Source organism: Lissotriton helveticus, chromosome 7 (genome assembly GCF_964261635.1).
Source record: "Lissotriton helveticus chromosome 7, aLisHel1.1, whole genome shotgun sequence".
Classification (NCBI taxonomy): Eukaryota; Metazoa; Chordata; class Amphibia; order Caudata; family Salamandridae; genus Lissotriton; species Lissotriton helveticus.
In genome coordinates, this window is record NC_136068.1 from 1,641,857,536 (window position 1) to 1,641,877,676 (window position 20,141).

Genomic DNA, 20,141 nt, shown 5'->3' on the forward strand with positions numbered 1-20,141 from the left:
AGGTCTGGTCGCTTCCATACACATACAGATGTTTCAAAGATGATCAAGAAGTTTATCTGAATGGAGAGGAATGCACTGAGACACCAGATCATTCACTAATGTGTAGGCACATACAGTTACACGGTTCATGCAACAAACACCGACCAAATATGGCTTGCGTGTTGCAAGGCACGCCAGTTCCTGCTATCATCCCCACGTTCAAGTTGTTGGAAAATGGTAGTTATTTGATGCTCAATAATGAAGATTGTTCTGAGTTAATTAAAAGTATTCCTTTTATCGTAACAGTAAGTGAACGGGTTATTTGCTGCAGAAATGTTCTATTTCCTCCCACACATGAACATAGGGAGTTTTCAATCTGGCCACAAATACCAACCTTGGGACAGATTTCAACGGCATGGCAAGAATAAGAGCTCTTTTGTCTCAGAGAGAGGTGGCCTTGAGTTCGGCCCGTGAAACTTTCGTGCTTCACATAGCGAACACCCGTACAGAGGTGCAGACCCTTTTCAATTCAGATTTGCCTTTCAATTTCAGCAAGATGGTTCCGACTATCTTTAACGCATCCTCCACAAAGGCCCTGGCGCACTTTTTTAAAGTTGTTACCAGTGGTCTCGTGACTTCATTTGAGAAAATCTTTGGAGTCATCCCTGCTTCCTTTCATTCTATTTTCTCCACTCTGCTTCGTGGATTGGCATTTTTACTTGCATTACCAGCGGACGCTCTTGTGCTTTTTTACATTTTTAAATATGGATGTCCCTCCTATGCAACCTCCCACCCTGCAGCTGCTGACACTGTTCCGCAATCGCATGCTAGAATATTATGGCACAATGCCGTTGGCGATATTAAGCACGGCATATGGATTATCTTTTCGATTCTCCTACTTCACCTGTGTCCAGCCTGTATTTCACTGCCTGACCTGTGATTTCGATTGGGCCATTGATTTGTGTCTCTGCGGACCGGTTTCTCCTGACGTCGACTTTAATCAGCTGATGACTCCTATCATTACTCACGAGTTGGTTTGTCCTGGCGAAAGGATTATGGCTGTGGCATTGATGCATGGACTACTTGGTCCCTGGAATTTACTGGCGGCAGCACAGTCTTTCTTGGAACAGAGCTTTCTTGAAAACCCACCGAGCTGTCCTCTGATGGTGATAGAGGATCCGGTGCTGGGAGAGCACGTATGTTCTTTTCCGCTTTTAAATTGGATGGCTGAACTGTTTTCGGATGAAGACGGTGACTTCCTATTGGAGGCTGTGGCAGCTTATTTTGCATACACAGTTATGTCATAGACCTTTTTCATGTTTGATATGCTGAGTACTAGCATTTCATTGACAATTCATTGACTTATTTGTCAAGTTTTTATTATTTACCTTGCCTATTGGCTTAAGACTCGATAAAGTACTTGGCTGTTTTATTTTTCTTTAGCATTAAATTTTCCTAGTTTTTAATGCTTTACCTTGCGGACCGTCCACATATAAACTTGCAATCTGCTCTCATGAGATGGCACTTCTATTATCTTATTCAGTTCGTTTCCGGATCATGGGGAGGTGTCATCTAGGTCCTGGATATCTTTACACCGTGTTAAGTTAGCATGGGCTCATTACCGGTTTAAACGCCATTTTTCCTTTTTTGCAACTTCTGCACACGACACTTAGTTGTTGCTTTAGCTTTCCACCTAGTAGTTCATCGTGGTTTACATGAGAATAATATGTTATTGCTCTACTATCTGCTTTGCTTGTTAAACTATATCTGTACAGCGAGTGCTAAAGTTTCAAGAACAACACGATACAGAATTGTTATGAGGTCTGATCTCCACGACTTCATACTCATAACATAAGTGCAACTTCTGCCAATTCTGGACATGAGGCGGGTTTTATATTGCTTTGCCGAACACACATACACAACAGTTGATGCGGTTCACATGAAGAGAGAGCTGGTGTATGCTGATGTGATTCCTTCAAATCTAAGACACTAAAGTATGGGCACGCCCTAAACCAACACAAAGAGACCTTCTTAGCAAATAATATAATATGTGTATTAGGGAGGGTGAGATATAAGCAGCCGCGGGCCGTGGAGGGAGTTACGGTGAGGCAGGGAGGCGGGGAGGGGGAGAAGCAGGGTGGAGCCCTCTCTACCTTGCCCCTCCCCCTCCCCGCCTCCCTGCCCCACCGTAACTCCCTCCACGGCCCGCGGCTGCTTATAAGTGTTGCTAACTCTTATTCATTTACAGCATGTTAACATACTGTCACCATTCGCTTTTTATGTACTAGTAACTATGCTGGTAATTTTGCTACTGATAATATGTGTACTTGTATTCTCCACCCTGCTTCTCCCCCTCCCCGCCTCCCTGCCTCACCGTAACTCCCTCCACGGCCCGCGGCTGCTTATAAGTGTTGCTAACTCTTATTCATTTACAGCATGTTAACATACTATCACCATTCGCTTTTTATGTACTAGTAACTATGCTCGTAATTTTGCTACTGATAATATGTGTACTTGTATTATCTAAGATACTACGCCTGAGAAGACGGCATTAGTAAATAAACATTTCAAATACACATGTGTTCTTCTTAACTCCATGTTCTGGTTTCTAAGAAATATATAACGACCGACTGTTCATGAGTTCCACGTATCCTGAGGTACTATAAGTTCATATTCTGGATTGTCTAAACATTGAGAGTTTGTTATATCCAATGTGACACTGTACCTAGCTTGCTAAGGAGTTTTTGATTACTAACGTGAGTTTTGGGACACCCTAATTCGCCGAGGTTCCAATCCTCTGTCCACAGTTCTGTGTGAGAACAGAAACCCTGCGACAGGGGCACCCCCGACCCTTGCTGGAGCTTCATCACACTTGCGATACAACTCCAGCAATGCGCCACCTTTACGGCACAGATACATCACGCATCTGTGCTGTTTTTGCCCCATGATGCGCCGCATTGTAAATGCAGCACACCATAGGTGACGGAACAGCGGCACAGAATGACTAACACATCCCTGGTGATGCGCCAGTCATCATAAATGTATCCCTATGCTTCTTATCTTGTTAGAGATGAACCGCCATATGTATCATCAAAGTTTTTTGCATTTCCTAAATAGCGAACTTTAAGGAATAAATAGCGATTCTTTACCATTCCTAGTTTGCGATTAGCTATTTGCTAATTACAAATTACCCATTCATTTCCTTCATTTCCATAGGGCGGTTGGACTCACTTTTAGCTCGAACGGCTGAATGGATTTCCACGAAACTTGGCAAAATTGTAGGGACTGGTAGCCCGACAAACAAAGTGAGGCCAACCGCCCTATGGAAAACTCAATGTTAAAAACACGTTTTGGGACCCCCCTTTTTTCTCGGCCCCCCCTTGACGAACCCCCCCCCCCCCCAAATGCTCAGAAACAAAATGTGCCATTTTCCTGAAAATTTCAGCCAATTCCCTCCACAAACGCCAAAGTTATTAGACAAAGAATTTTCAAAAATCCCATAGAGAAAAAATCCTAACTATATATACCTACTGGCGACCGCCAGTAGGTAATATATATATATATATATATATATATATATATATATATATATATATATATATATATATATATACAATCGTACTGCATCCCTTAACCACCAGAGGGGCAAGAAGGAATACCCGAACTCCTCTTATGTGCGATAAAAAATTGTATTCTCTCCGCATCGTAGTCATGACGAGTTTCAGCCGGTAAAACGGCCTTATTCAAATGCGGAAATGGCTTATGGAGAGACATTTTAAACATCTTTTTCTCTATTGATTTGCATATCATGTGACCCCAAATGATGCGGAAGAAAGACTGTTGCAGAATATTCAAACTTTAAATGCATTTGTTTTAAAAGCATTATTTGAACAGCGTTTCACCTTACTTTGGCATAACTATTGCTTGGAGGCTAAATACAAATATAGGTATAAATACAAAATTTGTTACTATGCACCCATATTCAAAAGTCAATATTAAGTTCTGCGCGGTCGATGTCACCATACCTAATTTGCATATATAGTTCAATTCTATTCTGTGACATTTCTACACATTTATAAATAAATAAGCAATATAATAAATATTTTTAAAGTCATTATTATAAATTAGTTATTTCATACTAAAATCCTTGATTAAAAATCATATGAATCTTATTTACACATTAATGCAATTTTATAAAATAAACCATTTATCTCCTCAATGAGATCACAGTCTCAAATTAGCATGGCATATGAGGAATCCACATATAACCGTACATCCTGATTGAATAGAATTATAGCAGCATTGTCATTATTAATTATTCTCCTTCATGTGCCTATGTGCAAAAAAGTGCCAAGTGTAAAAAGTGCAAAATAAAAATATTTTCTAAATAAGCATATTTTCTATAATTATATGTATTTTTATAGTTTTTTTTATATATACAGAAAAACAAATAATTTATATATTTCATGTATGTACTCATGAAGCTGTTTCTATATCTATATGTATATCTATCTATATAATATATATATATATATATATATATATATATATATATATATATATATATATATATATACATATATAAATATATATATATATATATTACCTACTGGCGGTCGCCAGTAGGTATATATAGTTAGGATTTTTTCTCTATGGGATTTTTGAAAATTCTATGTCTAATAACTTTGCCGTTTGTGGACGGAATTGGCTGCAATTTTCAGGAAAATGGCACATTTTGTTTCTGAGCAGCCTTTGAAAATTTGGGGGGGGTTCGTCAAGGGGGGGCCGAGAAAAAAGGGGGGTCCCAAAACGCGTTTTTCCCATGTTAATTTCCATAGGGCGGTTGGCCTCACTTTTAGCCCGAACGGCTGAATGGATTTGCACGAAACTTGGCAAAATTGTAGGGACTGGTAGCCCGATGTGCCTTTTGTAGGTCTCAATATATGTGCTCCAGTGGATTTTGAGAAATTAACGTTTAAAAAAAGATATATATCTGTAAGCGCGGACCGGGCAGCGGCCTAGGACGCGTACTTTTCGCGCAACGGAGCTTTGTGAAGCGAAGCTGATTGGTTCTCCGGCGTCTGTCAACATTCCAAACAGTCCGTAGTGGCCGCAAACAGTCCGTAGTGGCCGCCATCTTGTCTCTCGGTAGGATCGAGAGACAAGAGGAGGCCAAAGCGAAGGGGCAAATGACCATAAGGGGGAATAGTAGATCCTCGCTGACCCCCTAGGTTTGATGTGGAGGTTTTAAAAGGGCCCCGCGGGGCAAAAAAAAAAAATTATAATAATAATCTTACGGCTGAATGGATTTGCACGAAACTTGGCAAAATTGTAGGGACTGGTAGCCCGATGTGCCTTTGCTAGGTCTCAATATATGTGCTTCAGTGGATTTTGAGAAATTAACGTTCAAAAAAAGATATATATCTGTAACAGCGCACCGCTTCGCGTACTTTTCGCGTTACGGAGCTTTGCGAAGCGAAGCTGATTGGCTCTCCGGTGTCTGTAAACATTCCAAACAGTCCGTAGCGGCCGCCATCTTGTCTCTCGGTAGGATCGAGAGACAAGAGGAGGCCAAAGCGAAGGGGCAAATGACCATAAGGGGGCATAGTAGATCCTCGCTGATCCCCTAGGTTTGATGTGGAGGTTTTAAAAGGGCCCCGCGGGGCAAAAAAAATAAATAATAATAATAATCGAACGGCTGAATGGATTTGCACGAAACTTGGTAAAATATTAGGGACTGGTAGCCCGATGTGCCTTTGCTAGGTCTCAATATATGTGCTTCAGTGCATTTTGAGAAATTAACGTTCAAAAACAAGATATATATCTGTAACAGCGCTCCGCTTCGCGGAGATAAAATTATATCTGTATTACCTAGCTGTTGCTAACACCAGTTAGCGACGGCTAGTAGGAGATAGCGACCATCTTGGGCCCCACTTTGCATGTGAGTGATATTTATCACTAATGACATGCAAAGTGGGCATGCCAAGATGTTAGCGACTGGAAACAGTCGCTAACATCGCTATCTCCTATTATCAACTTTTGGAAATATTCGAGATAAGCGCGAATATCTCCAAAAAGTAACAGCTGCCCTGAGCAGTTCTTAGCCATGTTATCCTATGGGAGGTGGATAACATGGCTAAGAGGATTAGCTCGGTAATGCATGAATATCGCTGAGTTTTCAGCGATATTAATGCATTGCGGTCGGTTTTTATCGTATTTGCGATAAACTTTGATAATAGCAAGGTTTATCTGCGATAATTTCTGACGGTAAAAAAATCTTTGCAATGCATCGTTAGGGATAAATATCGCTTAACTTTGGTAATATGCCCCAACGTCTGTTAACGTTCGATTCGAAGGAAATCAGGAAGTGTTGAAAAACATTGTCTGCGCCATCTTGTCTTTTTTCAACTGCCACACTTTTGTCGTGCACGGCAGCCATTTTAGATGCCTTGACCAGACCCACTCTGTGCACGCTGTCGATCCTTAGCATGGCTCCCCACCCTCGCAAGCATCTCCCCCAGGCAGTGGTCACCCCCGCTCTCTGTCTTATGCATGGGTAATAAACCTCCCCCCATCTGCGCTGCTCTTTCCTGAGAATCACACCCTGTGCCCGCCCGACACCTCCCTTTCGCCCTATTCACTACCGCACCCTCTGACACTCCTTTTCCTCTGTGTCCGATTGTCCAGGCCGGTCCTAGGGTATCAGCTAGCCCTGCAGATGTAGTTTATGGCCACAGCTGTAAAGATTCACCCCTCTTCAAAGGAGTTATAGTAGATCAAGGCCCACACTCAATGAGATCCGTCACAGCAGAAGCGTTGCTATTATCTGAAAACTATCCTGTATTGTGATTGGGGAGGGGACCGAGCGTGAAGCGGAAGATTCCAGGGATGACTCTTTGTACATCAAAGTTTTTACAATTATGTGTCACATTAAAAATATATAGCACTCCGACAAAGTAGTAAGATTATAAAACTTTAATAATTTATAAATATATACAAGAAAACAAAAATAGTAATAACATATAAACATTTTTAGGGAAAAACAACGAAGTAGCGGTCGGCTGTGCGAATAGTCCCAACGCAGCACAACGTCCAGATTTCCGGCGTGGGGCGGGTCATCAGTAGCAAACTGTTGTGCGAATAGTTCCAAGGCAGCAGAACGCGCTGAAATCTAGATGACACGAAAGTGATGTCTAGTAAGTTGCCACCCAGCAAATAACGGCGTGGGGCGTCGCGGGGGGTGGGTCTTCAGTAGCAAACTGTTGTGCGAATAGTTCCAAGGCAGCAGAACGATGGCACCAAGGTGATGTCCAGTAAGTTGCCGCACTGGTTTTGGTATCCTACAATGCTGCTCCGAATAACGGCGTGGGGCGCCCCGGGGGAGGCGGCGTGAACGGGCCTCTCCAGGTGGAGTGTCATCTGTTGTAGTGGGGCGCCCCTTTACCGTTTCAGTTGCCATTCCGTCCGTTTTTGGTCCACTGTGTCAAAAGCCGCAATTCAGCTGAGTTGCGCCCACTCTTGCGGTGCAGCGATAGGCGGCTGTCACAGGACTCTCAAAATGGCGGCAGGCTCTTTCCTTTTTGGGCCTGGTCCACTGAAATGGCCCTGGGACACCTTGGAAATCGGACGCTTGTCTGCTAGGTCTTGGACCCCATTCTCGAAAGCGTCCCCTCCGCCTTGAGAATTCATCAAAAGTTTTGGGGGCCCCGACTCCTGCAGGCTTCTGGTGGGGAGCGGCTGCCATGATTGCTCGCGGAATGACTACGACGGAGCTACGAGATGGTGGTGCTCTCATGCTGACGCCAGCTTCAGTCTGAAACATCCAGAAACAAGGTGGGGCTTTCATCGTTTGGAAAAAAAAAAAGTTTTCATCCAATGAAAAGTGTTGTTTTTAGGTCATATGATCAAGCCTTCCATCATTAGGAAACCTAAAGTAAAATGAACCAATGAAAAGTTTTATAAACAAGTCACATGACCTGTTATGCGGCATAGGGTATAAAATGCGGAGAAAATACGTTGGCACGTGAGGCGGCGTCAGTAGCGGACCGATGTGCGAATAGGCCGAAGGCAACACAGCGCGCCAAGATCCGGATGGCACCGAGGTGGTGTCCAGCAAGTTGCAGCACTGGTGTGGCCATCCTACAATGTTGAAAGTCGGCGTGGGGCGCCCCGTTGGCCTGTGAGTTTGCGTCAGTAGCGGACCGATGTGCGAATAGGCCGAAGGCAGCAGAACGCGCCAAGATCCGGATGGCACCGAGGTGGTGTCTAGTAAGTTGCCGCACTGGTGTGGCCATCCTACAATGCTGAAAGTCGGCGTGGGGCGCCCTGTTGGCCTGTGAGATGGTGTCAGTAGCGGACTGATGTGCGAATGGGGCCAAAGGCAGCGCAACAATATTTTCTGACTGACACCACAAGGCGCTGAGATGCCAAGATCCGGATGGCACCGAGGTGATGTCTAAGTTGCGGACTGATGTGCGAATGGGGCCAAAGGTAGCGTAACAATATTTTCTGTATGGAAGATACCACTAGGCGTTGAGATGCCAAGATTCGGATGGCACCGAGGTGATGTCTAGCAAGTTGCTGCACTGGTGTGGTCATCCTACAATGCTGAAACTCGGCGTGGGTCGCCCCATTAGCCTGTGAGATGGCGTCAGTAGCGGACCGATGTGCGAATAGGCCGAAGGCAGCACAACGCGCCAAGATCCGGATGTCACAGTGGTGGTTTCATAGTTGAGAGGCACTTCATCTGCAGTGGGGCGCCGAGATCCGGATGGCACCGAGGTGATGTCTAGCAAGTTGCTGTACTGGTGTGGTCATCCTACAATGCTGAAAGTCGGCGTGGGGCGCCCCATTAGCCTGTGAGATGGCGTCAGTAGCGGACTGATGTGCGAATGGGGCCAAAGGCAGCACAACGCGCCAAGATCCGGATGGCACCGAGGTGGTGTCCAGCAACTTGCCGCACTGGTGTGGCCATCCTACAATGCTGCGCCGAAAGTCGGCGTGGGGCGCCCCGTTGGCCTGTGAGTTCGCGTCAGTCAGTGGGGGCTGTTTGAGGATCTGACTGCATTGGAAAGCAATGTGATGCTGTGCGTCGCCCCCAAGATGGAGGTTCCTCGGCTGCAGTGGGGCGCCCCTTGGTGTTTCACTCGCTATGCAGCTGAGTTGCGTGCGCACTTGTGGCGAATAGGCCGAAGGCAGCACAACGCGCCGAGATCTGGATGGCACCGAGGTGGTGTCCAGCAATTTGCCGCACTGGTGTGGCCATCCTACAATGCTGCGCCGAAAGTCGGCGTGGGGTGCCCCGTTGGCCTGTGAGGTGGCGTCAGTAGCGGACCGATGTGTGAATAGGCCGGAACCAGCACAAGGCGCCAAGATCCGGATGGCACCGAGGTGGTGTCATAGTTGAGAGTTCTGAGCAGCGCTTGTAACACTGTCTGAAGCTTATTTGCACCTGCTGCAGCTTCACTATTGCCCTGGTGTGGCCTAAGATCGCCCATGACATAGGCGGCCACCTCCCGGGGTCCGGCGGAACTTTTTTCCTTTTCCTTTGTGCATCTTGTCCCACAATCCGTTTGACCTGAAGACACGACCAGGTCCCTGAATGTGTGCAGGGGGACGCTATTGATTGAATCAAAATGGCGGCTTCACACAAAGCTGACTCAAGCGTTGCTGCTGATGCTATACAGAGAAAAACTGGTTTTCAGTTTGTACATTCTTCAGGATTTTTCCATCCAAGGCTGGTTGAGAGTTTGTATAACAATGGCTTCAGATTTTCAACATACTACTCTTCAACATTCTTCCTAAATGTAACAATGTGAGACTCACTAGGAGAACGGTGTAGTGAGGGCCACAAACGGCTGTTTGTCTTTCCTTTCAAAATGCTGCCAACAATATTTTCGGAATGGAAGACAACACAAGGCGCTGAGATTCGGTTGGCACCGAGGTGGTGTCCAGCAAGTTGCCGCACTGGTGTGGCCATCCTACAATGCTGCGCCGAAAGTCGGCGTGGGGTGCCCGAAGGGGGGGGGGGAGGCGGCGCAAACGAGCCTCTCCCGCTTCTCCATGTGGAGGCACTTCATCTGCAGTGGGGCGCCGAGATCCGGATGGCACCGAGGTGGTGTCTAGCAAGTTGCCGCACTGGTGTGGCCATCCTACAATGCTGCGCCGAAAGACGGCGTGGGGTGCCCGAAGGAAGTGTCCTTATCCAGGGCATTATCGCTGTATCATGTCCTCCACTAAAATGGCCCTGGGACACCTTAGAACTCGGACGCTCGATTTTTTTTTCCTTTCCTGTACATGCAAAAAAAGGTAAATGCCCGGTACGTTACACGCTTCATCTGCCACGATGAACTCTCCAGAGGAACCGAAAAAAAATATAGTTGTGGTAACTATACCATGCATCGTCATATGGAGAGGTGGCACCAATTAATTATAGTGCTGCATAAAAGAGAGATTTGGAGGAGAACCCCTGACCTGCTAGTACATTCATCAAAGAAGTGGCACTGAGAGCTTCAGAGGCAAGGGAAACGGTCCCAAATATTTAGAAGAACTTTGGAAAGATTAAAATGACATGTTTAGATTGTGGCAAATTAATTTCATGTGGACAGATGAGTGTTACTCTAATAAATACAGCATATGAACATCATCATAGTCGATGGTTGGTAGAGACATTTTGACTATATCCTGGACCTGCCCGTCCTCGCCCAAAATGGCGCCGGAATAAATGGGACTCGTAACTCCTTGTTGTGTACTGGTTGCAGAACCTTGAAATCACGAGATACGTATGCAGTTTTGAAGCACATGGCGGGCGGGGACGAGAATTGATTGAATATTTCGACATCCCTATTGATATTAAGTTCTGATGTGTTATTGATTACTGTACTGTTGAAAGTTCGAATTAACGTCACCCATGGTACTTGCCCGCAAATGTATATCTAGATAATTTTATTGTAACTGGCCCTGTCGTATTTTAATTATAAAATGTACGTCCACCGATTCCGTAACTGTTAGACACCTTAGTTCTTGCAACCTAATGGCCCGCCCGTTACGTTCCTCTACAGTGTAAATGTCTACTCATGACATACGATTACAGTTTGCTCCGTGGCCGGCCCACGTGGTTATAGGCTCGTATTTGTATAATGAAATTTTCACAATAAAGGTTTTTAAAAGAAAACATGGTAGTAGTATATACATTGGTAAAGTTTGTAATAATAGTCACTGTTTTAAAATCATTAAAAGGCAAGTGAAATAAAGCAGACCAATTACATGAAGGGTAAAAGGTATAATACGAAGGAACGCAGTAAAGATAAATGGTCAAGGGCTGTTGTGTTTTCTATTCCTGCAACATAAAGTGATCGATAAGAATCTCATATTCAGGCGTATCGGCGACTAAGACAGCAGGTCGACCCTCTTTTGCTCAACGGCTCCATCATGGGACGAAGAAACGCTCTTTTTCTCGAAAAAAGAATATATTTTACTTGCAGGACAGTTGTAAAATTTCCGGGAAAGTACATTAGCCTGGAACATTATAACATATATTTAAGAAAAAATAATGTTCGGAAGTAATGAAAAGCGTAATTTTTAGGTCATATGACCAAGCCTTTCATCATTACAATAAGAAAAGTAAAATGAACCAATGAAAAGTTTTATTAACAAGTCACATGACTTGTTATGCTTACGTTACGCGCTGCGCGCCCCGGATGACTTCCGGATGCGCTAACGCGGCGCGTCATATGACGCATTACGCGACAACGCAGGTCCAGAATATAGTCAAAATGTCTCCACCAACCAGCGGTCGGAACACAACCCCTTTCAGCAGGCTAAATAGTTCTGTTAAATGAGAACAGAAGGGACAGGCAACAAGAACCATCAGTGAAAGAGGGGAGGGCTAGTTCTTCTCTACCGGGTTACATTGGGGCGCTACCGGAACTGATCGAATTGGTAGTCTACAGTGTTTCTGGATGTTTCAGACTGAAGCTGGGGTTAGCATGAGAGCAGCATCATTTCGTAGCTCCGTCGTGGCCATTCCGCAACCAATCATGGCAGCCGCTCTTTATCGTTATTTTGGGCGGGGTGGGTGGCGGAGCCGAGCTGTTTTGCAGCCATCATTGTGTGGAGTTCAGTTCATCTCACTAGTTTTGTATTTGTCATGAGGGGTTGTTCCTAATGTTTCTATTTTAGCGAGGTCAAAAAGAGATCCCATTAGTGGCCTACTGATTTTGCTCGATTCCTTTTCTTTTTTTTTACACGATTTTTCGTTATCTCCAAAGACTAAACAGAGTATTGCGACTCTGTGTTTGTTTGTAAATAGAGAATGAACCAAAGAGAACTAATTCTAAAACAGTAAATACTTGGATAACAATCAATCAAATGGAGAGAGAAGCAGGCACGACGGATTACAACGGGGGCAAAGGCCTGCGTTAACTACCTTTCACTATCTGCAAAGAGAGAGTACTCCTAATAGAAATGAGGGGGGGGGGCACCATTCAAAGCAGATCAGTGTGCATAAACACGAAAATGTTTTCACTTACCACGTACTTGACATTCGACAGCTTATGATATTTGCTATTAAAAAACCATTGAAATTCACTGAAAAAACCATAGGTTATAGACCATATATAGTTAGGAATTAGCATTTACAAAACCTTGAAAATTCACTGAAAAAACCATAGGTTATAGACCATATATAGTTAGGAATTAGCATTTAAAAAACCTTATTTTACTCACACAAAACCATTGAAATTCCATATATAGTTAGTTGCACTAACTATATATTGCGCACCCGCAATCCACTGCTGATCATGTCACATATTACATCATTCATGACATGGTCAGTGACATCACTGATGACATCACTGATGACATCTCAAATGACATCACTGATGACATCTCACTTGACATCAATGATCACATCACTGATGATATCATTCATGTGATAATACAATGCATCTCCTCACACTCTAATATAACCTCCGTTACACCCAGTGTTAAATACAGAGTATAATTTTTGAAACCATTGACACACCAATACTAGTTACTACATACGCACTCACTGATTCCTATGTCTACACACACATTCACTCATACAATCATTCATACATACAATCACTCATCTTGACAACACTATCATATGCACTCATACACCTATACAGACACTCACACTCTGCCACTCATCCATGGAGTTACTCACACACCTAGTCAGTCCTGAAAAGAATCAATCACACTTCCATTTTCTCATCTATACAGTTAAACACAGAACACCTTACATTTTTTAAACATATACTAACACATACTTACTCTCTTATAGAATCACTGATACAAGTACACATTGATCTGCACAGAGTCACACACCTCCCAGCCAGCCATACACACACTCAGTCTCCCATACAAATACTTGTGCAACCAATCAATAACCCATATAGCTACTTATATAGCTACTGATCAACACATGAAGCAGCTTGCACAACAACAGACATACTGATGCACACTTTCAGACAGTTTAGTCACTAACCCGTGCATTCAGTAAGACGCATTTAATCACTCACTCATACAGTCAATCACGCACCTACTAAAACCTTCATTCAGACACTTATACATCCACTCATTCTTCAATATGTAAAACATATTTAAACTTTACAGAAACACATAATCACTGGATGTTGTCATCAGTGATGTCATCAGTGATGTCACTGACCATGTCATGAATGATGTAATATGTGACATGATCAGCAGTGGATTGCGGGTGCGCAATATATAGTTAGTGCAACTAACTATATATGGAATTTCAATGGTTTTGTGTGAGTAAAATAAGGTTTTTTAAATGCTAATTCCTAACTATATATGGTCTATAACCTATGGTTTTTTCAGTGAATATATATATATATATATATATATATATTGAGCCACACTAATACTATTAATTGCTCGTCATTGCACTAAACTTTTTTGCTAGATTATTTGATATCTAAAATACAAATGGGGACCATTACATTGAAATGAACTGGATTTTAATGAATAATATATGTTTGGGTCCTTGTTGGTGAACATAGAACTAAACAATGTTTAAATATGTACCAATATAAGATGGCCGACAGAATAACATACTTCTGTGGATGCTGCTAAGAGATTTGTTGATTTCCATTACAATGAACTGCTTACATCTTTTGCTTTGATTACTTTAAATAATGTATTGAAACGATGCCAGTCCGACATTGAGAAAGGCGATAGTGCCAAAGTCTGTTCGGTGTTTTAACATGTTGGCATACAAATTTTGAAAAAAAATATTCCTGGTGTACGCCTCGATTTTTGGTCGTCATGAGATAAATATTTTGGGGGAAAAAAATTACATATATATATATATATATGTATATACCTAGTTTCCATAGGAAAAGCGTTTGACAAATCTTCAACAAAAATTCCCAGAAAAAGTGAACAACTGCACGTAAAGATCACAGATGATCCATCAAGCACGGGCCAAGAAAAGGTGCGGGTGGTAAAAAAAAGTGCATATCCAATTTCCAAAGGAAATTCCTATGGGGATTTTATTTATGATTACAGCCCGAACTGCTGAACGAAATTACATCAAATTTGGTATAAAGCCAGATCTTTGCACAGAAAGTGTGCTTTTTTGTGATTTGGTGTAAATCTGCTCAATCGTTTTTGACACATTACACAAAATCCAAATTTGTATATCTAGTGCCACAAAGGCTTCGTGAATCCTTCGCGACACATCACAATATGAGTTCCAACAGGAATGCTGTGATTGGCTGACTGCAACCTGTGTAGAAATTTGCACCCGCCATTTAATATAATGGGACACCCGGTCCCAATTATATGACAGTCCCGGGTTGCTCAAAATAAATATTGAAATCCATATAAGGGGTCAGGGTAGACGGACCCTGACTCCATGAGTTGAATATAATGGTTTTGAGGGACCCCTTATGTGAAGAAGACATCAAAAAACAGACCCACTCCGAGGCTCACACAACCAGTCACAAACCCAATCAGACATTCACACACCCACTCACAGACACATTCAGAGACTCCCTCCCCCACTCAAAGACCCACTCAGAGTCAAATGCACCCACTCACAGACCCATTCAGACACTCATGCACCCACTCACAAACCTACTCAGACACTCATGCACCCACTCACAGATCCATTCAGAGATTTACGCACTCACTCACAGACCCACTTGGAGACTCATGCACCCACTCACAGACCCACTCAAAGACTCATGCACCCACTCACAGACCCATTCAAAGACTCATGCACCCACTCACAGACCCACTCAGACACTCACACACCCACTCACAGACCCACTCAGACACTCACTCAGCCACTCACAGACCGACTCAGATACTCACACACCCACTCAGACACTCATGCACCTACTTACTCCCCCACTAAAAGACTCATCCATCTACTCATAGACCTTATCATACACTCATGCACCCACTCATAGACCCACTCAGAGACTCACGCACCAACTCACAGACCCACTCAGATACTCACACACCCACTCACAGACCCTCTTAGGCACTCACACACCCACTCACAGACCCACTCAGACACTTTTACACCCACTCATAGACCCATTCACACACTAATGCACGCAGTCAGATGCAAAGAGTCACTTATATACTTGTGAATTCTAAATGTGCTAGTGGTTATTGAGTGTCTGCTTTTGTTTTGTGACATATTTGCAAATTTGAAAAAGAAACTTAAAAAAAGAGATCTTAAAAGAAAAGGGAGTCTGTGCTTGGTAAATAGGGTGTCTCTCATAAGAGCCTTTGTGTTTATTGTGTGCAGATAACTACACATACACAGGATGCAGTGTTCCAAGTTGTTGAGGAACATCCTGTTGCCTTTGTCTGTGAAGTAAAGTCCATCACTTCTATAGATAAGATCCATGTTAAAGTGAAAGTTGTTTTTGTAGCTAGAGTCAATGTTATGGCCTGAGGAATGCAGAACACTTTTATTGACATGATTCCTGGCTTTGTCAATCTGTGAATAGAACTTGTTTGATCACTTCCATTTCTGCCTTTGGCATATGTTGCATAATACCAAGGCAGTCTGAGGGAAAAGTAGCATTAATTGAGCAAAGTCATCCTTCATAAGGATTGCCTTTCCTACCCCAGTAAGTGTGCCATTGCCACTACAGTGCACAATCATGAGGTCAGGGTGTTGGCAATTCACAATGTTTTCAACCAAAGGCAGCAATTGATGTCACTTTAACCATATCTGGCCAATCCAAGTAAGGGCCACATTAGGCAAACCCAAGTCCATATCAATGCTACTCTTTCTAGCACACTCTGTAGCCCAAAACACTAAGCTGTGACCCAAAAGATACACTCTAACAATTTTGAAGGCAATGAGGAGTATTACGCAGTGTGTTTTCCTGGTCGACCCGGCATGCAACCCGCCTGCACCCACGCAAGACATCACGTGGGAACCCCACTGCCTTCCTTATTTAGGTACGCATATTTATCATACCCAGGAAGACCTACTGGGCGGTAACATTGACCGGGCAATGCGAAGCCTTAAAAATAGCATGCAGTTTTGGGGAACCTTACCTTTATCAGTGGCAGGTCGTGTGGCCTTACTGATGATGGTGGCACTTCCCCAGCTACTTTATTATTTCCGAACATTGCCGGAGTGGATTCCTGCCTCCTTATTTAGACAGCTCTGGTCTATGGTGGGTGGCTTCATTTGGGGGAGCAGGAGACGGAGGGTAGCACTCGATACATTAGCAGTCCCTGACTTCGAGTTATATTATCTGGCCGCACAATTTCAAGGGCTTACCCAAGCGGTGGAGCTGGAATTCAGGGGCCCTGAAAGAGACTATGAACCAGATGTACCTTGGCATGTGCTGTTGTTTATCATACTCCAGCAGAAATTACATATGAACTCACTGTCCATTGAGGAACGCACTCTGAGGCTTTGCTGGAAACGTTATCATAGTAGAGTCAAGATGCGGTGCCCTTATGCCGCGGAGATATCCTTGAGTATGTGTACCGCCCTTCCGCACGGCGGGGATTGTTTGGCCCTCGCGGAGTGGGAGTCTCTTGGACTACAGGTAGTGGGTGACCTGTACAACGATGGCACTTTATTACCCTATGGTGAGTTGCAGGAGAAATACGGGCTCCCGCGGGGACACTACTTAATCCATACAACCCTGATAGCTGCCATACAAAAGTACTGGGGTGGGGGCCTATCGGAACGACCGGTGAGCTCAGCGTATCAATATGGGCACCTATAAGGCTGTCATCTGTTTATATAGACGTATGCTTGGGGAGGGATCACAGCCGCTGCAGAAACTACGTGACCAATGGACGACAGATATTAATAGAGACATACCAGACCTGGCCTGGTTGCAGATAGTTAAGAGGGCATGGAAGAGCACTAGAAATGCCACATTCCAATCGGTTCATTTCTCTATACTGCACAGGGCCTACCTCACCCCAGCGAAGATCAACCAATATTTTCATGTAGACACAGCGCTGTGCCCCCGCTGTAGGCTTGTGGACGCGGGCCTTTTACATATGCTATGGGATTGTCCACAATTGGGAACATATTGGGAAGATGTAATGGAATTACTATGCAATACTACGGAATGGCAGATCACTCCGGACAAGGGTACCTGCCAACTACATTGGTTCCCCAGCACTAGTAAGACCAAAATAACGAGTAAATTCCTGGTTTTGGGACTGGTGCTGGCCAAAAGGGAAATCACAATCAACTGGAAGGCTGCGGGAGGGCCTAGTTTTGCTAGATGGAAGGCTGCGTTGCTTACATGGGCAGGGAGTGAGAGCATAATTCGCCTGCAACAGGCCCAGAGATCCCACAATGATAAGGTGCTAGATGCAGCCCGGGCGTGGGAAGCCCTAGTTACAGAATTGAAGGCTGTAGATGCAGACCCTGGATCAGAATTGAGCGAGCATTCAGGAGATGGAACTTAGTAGGTGATTGCACCAATACCGGACATGGGAACATATGAATGTGCTCCCTTTCCTACTATAGTCATGCTCTTATACACTGTTGTATGTATGGTACCCTGTATAATTATGTTGCTCCAATCGGTTATTGAGATAGATCACGCTGTGGTAAGTGACACGCCGGTGAGAGTGGGTGGGTTGAGGGAGGGATGTGGGAGGGTAGAGTAGCTTGATTTAATACTATATGGCTCTACAGCACATGCATACCTATATTGCAGTTGGATATTTTGCTGTTACTATGAGGATATTGGGGCTACTTAAGCGTTAATTAACGATTGTATATTACTCATCTTGGCCTATTACCTTGACTGTATTATCGCATGCCGTATGCTTGTGTCATTACCTAAAGTGAGAACGAAGAGCCTGTCTGAATATATCTAACTACTGGGCAAGATGTTCGTGGTTTAAAATCAATAAACAGATTTAGAAAAAAAAATGAGGAGTATTACACAGGAGAAGGTTGGACCAGAATGAGACAGTTTTCAAAATGAAAGGTAGTTAAAATGGAGCTCTTGGACCTGGTTTAAAAAAATACATATTTGATTGGATCTTTAAAGGATAAGTAAGTAGATCTTTTCATTTTAAATAGTCACCACACCTGCTGCTGTTTATTTTAAAAATAGTATGTTATTTCTAGAATGTTTTGGGAACTTGTGACCTACAGGTTCATGAGAGTTCTCGAAAGCAAGTTACAATGGAAACTGAGCTAAGAGACTGTAGGAGGAAGGGTATTAAACAGACTGGAGTGGTTTCAACTCATTATTTATGAAGGATGGTTTATTTTCCTAGTCAGGTGTTCCTTATAAAGTATAATGCAGTTGTAAAGTATTAAGAGTTCAAAGCTAATTATGTTTTTGGACTCCAGCACGTATTCAAAAATATGTCACAAAGGTACATGGGGGCCGCGCTGAGGGTCATGACAAATTCGTAAATACGCTCAAAAGCACTGCCAGATTAGCCTTCTTTACTGAAGGGTTAGGAAATACTGACCATTGAGAAGTACAATAACAAAAAGTAAAATTTGAAAGGGAAGTTTTGATTTTCTAACTTTGACAGTATCACTGAGAGCAAAGTTGAAAAGGTTGCCATTAATGGTTGCTTTGCATGAGAGTGGTGAACCATTATTATGCCTAGTTTTCACATTTTCTCTAAGAGTACAGTCTAACTGACAATGTCAAATGAAGAAAAATTCTGACCGACCAACCATTTTAATTAACAGGTATGTGAATTAGAGTGTATTTAAAAAAATTGTTCAAAAAAGTATATGTGTACATGAGGTTGATGAAAGAGTCTGCGTACAGTTTAACTTCCAGGCTAACTTGCCATAAAATCCCTTTCACACGCTTTAAACTGCCCTTTTTCTACATATAAGTCACCACTAAGGTTGGCTGTAGAGAGCCCATATGGCAGGGTTAATAATGAGTACAAAGATACCTACAAGGGATTTTTTTGAAAACTCTTACTCAGGTGTAAGATATATGCAATCATTTTATGTTCATCCCCAAATGGTCTAGAACGTTTGAAAAAATCTAAACGTATATGAAACTATTCAAAACATGTACATTCAATGAATAAAAGGAAATTTCAAAAGCACGGGAGAGTCTTTGAAATTTCCTTCTATTCATTGATTGTACATGTTTTGAACAGTTTCATATATGTTTAGATTTTTTCAAAGGTTCAAGACAATTTGGGGTTGAACATAAAAGTAATTGCATATATCTTATTCCTGAGTAAGAATTTTCAAAAAATCCCTTGTAGGTATCTTTTTACTCATTATTATTTGATTGCCCAAGCTTCCAAGGTTATATTGGGTTCCCCACTTCCTTATACCATATGGCAGGGTGGTATGTACTTAAAAAGTAAGACACGTAGATTGAGAGGAAGTAGAGCAGTTATGTTTAATATCTGTGGAATGGAATGAAATATTGCGATAATGAATTATGTAGGCATTTAGTTGCTTGAAGTATCCCTGCAAAGGAATTTGTTGACAAAGTTCATGGAAAGGATGAACAGTTAGAGTACAACTTGAATAATCTGATGGCGTGCCAACATGGCACCGAGTATTGGTACGGTCATAGAAATGTATGTTGAGAAATCTAAGTGCACCTACTTGGTTTCTGACACTGAGTTCTGCATACATGTGGGATGAGCTGCTTGAATTTTTG